We start from the raw sequence: 2,076 nt of genomic DNA on the forward strand, positions 1-2,076 counted from the left end.
AGGAATAATTCATTTTGAACTCCTCAATCTACAGCGAACTGTCAATGCAGAGATCTATCGTTAGTAACTGGAACGTTTAAATCAAGCCCTTCATCAGAAACGCCCTTCACTCGTCAATTGGAAAGGTGTTCTTCTCCACGACAATGAACGTCCACGTGTGATACGTTTGACGCAATACAAGATTATGGAGTTGGGTTGGGAAGTTCTCCCCCATCCACCATATTATCCAGATATGGCACCATCAGATTACCATCTTTTTCGTTCGCTGCAACACCATCTTAATGGGAAAACGCATGCAAATGTGGAAGGTGTTAAAGAAGACATCGACATGTTTTTTTGCTTCAAAACCAAGTGATTTCTTTAATCAGAGCACTAACAACCTGATTGTAAGATGGAAAAGCATTATCGATAAAAATGGAGACTAATTCATTTATTAAATGTTTTGTTTTAATATATAAGTTGTTTGGGTTTTTCATCTAAAAGAAAAGCGGAATTAATTTCTTGACGACCTAATATATGTACATACACACATTTAATATAAACTGACGTTGACAGCATCACTCAGGGTTTGCTGCATATTTCAGATTTTCGGCAGTAATCGGATCTGAAAGGTTATTTAATTTACAAATTATTTGCACCAATAAAAATATATATATTTTTTCTCTTTTCAATATAGTAAAGTAATAATTAATCCGCAGTATTTCAACACCAATTAGTGATCAAGTAATTGACTATAACAGGCTCTTGGCAACAATCAGACTGGAAAGCTTTTATCTACTTGGTAGGTTTTATCCGCTAATCAGATTAGACTAATAATTTATTTCACATATTATTAGCACCAGTCAGACTATCAACTTAAACTTCAGTTTTTTGTTTTTATGGTATTGTTCTACGTTACTTAATGTCGTATAAACTCGGTAAGTTATTTACACAAATTAAGTTGCTCGTGTGTTTTATTGCACAGAAGTTGAAACCAAATTTTCCTTAAAGGATTCTTGGCAGTTGTCGGTGTTGTTTTAGTTCAAACTACATAATGGTGTACCAGTGCTATGTCCACCACGGAACAACTAATTTTACCAAACTTACCGCTGATCCATTGGGGAACAAGATATCTTATCCACAAACGAAGTTAATCCACATATTTTTCACGCAACCAAGCTTAACTCCACTTTCTCTAAGAACCAAGCATGGCCTAATAGTTAAGATGCTCAGATTGTGAATTCGAAGGCTCGTAGTTCGCGTCCTGTTTCAGTAAAAGCTCCCTCCGCACTTATGGGGCTCCAGCTGTTGCCTAATACATCACAGAGTCGCTTTATTTTGTATGTGCAAATAAACATAGAGGTCTGAAGTCATGCATTTAAAGTAGCCAGTTAGTGTAATTGAATATCGAGAATTCAACTGCCAAAGTCTCATTGTGAAAATATGGTAGACCTATATTACAAACTTGGCAATAGACCAAGTTTAAATAAGACGTAGTTTCTGAAACATCAGGCATTACATATTCATTGCGTAGCAAGTTCGTTCCATAAGCATTCGACCGTTTGTTTATAATTTACAAATATTTTACGTTGTTTGTCATCACTAAGTGCTACTTGAAATGAATAATAAAAAGTATACTACAGAAATACTTTTTATTTGGCACGTGACATTCATAGTTTCTTACGAAACTGTCTTGAAGGACACAAAAAATAATGTAGATTTCTGAATGCTAAGTTTCTTTGCTTGGTTTAAGAGCAAAACTGTACAATGGGCTGGCTATCTGCGCAGTGTCATTTGTATTGATTGAAACCCGATTGTTAGAGTTATAAACCTAAAGCTTACCGCTGAGCCATTGTATAGGGGAGGGGGATATATATATATTAATAAGACTGCTCATATTAAAATAGCAGTAGAAACAATCACTGTTAAATACCAATGTAAACAAACATTATCAAAATAACAATGGACCCCTACAGTGTTAAAATAAAAATGGGAATAAACGTATCAAAATAGCAATGGAACCAAACATAATAAAATAGCAATGGAACCAAACATAATAAAATAGCAATGGAACCAAACATAATAAAATAGCAATGG

At 34.5% G+C, this 2,076-nt stretch overlaps 1 protein-coding gene across 1 annotated transcript in view; it reads right to left on the bottom strand.

Annotated features, from left to right (window-relative positions):
• Positions 1-1,252, bottom strand: part of LOC106460897 (cholecystokinin receptor-like) — a 73,645-nt gene extending 72,393 nt beyond the window's left edge. The window contains exon 1 of the mRNA XM_022388160.1: positions 1,087-1,252. The gene's annotated coding sequence lies outside the window, so the exon portion shown is untranslated. The remainder of the gene's footprint in view (positions 1-1,086) is intronic.
• Between the last annotated feature and the right edge of the window lie 824 nt (positions 1,253-2,076).

The sequence above is a fragment of the Limulus polyphemus genome, unplaced genomic scaffold (assembly GCF_000517525.1).
Source record: "Limulus polyphemus unplaced genomic scaffold, Limulus_polyphemus-2.1.2 Scaffold36, whole genome shotgun sequence".
In the NCBI taxonomy this organism is placed as follows: Eukaryota; Metazoa; Arthropoda; class Merostomata; order Xiphosura; family Limulidae; genus Limulus; species Limulus polyphemus.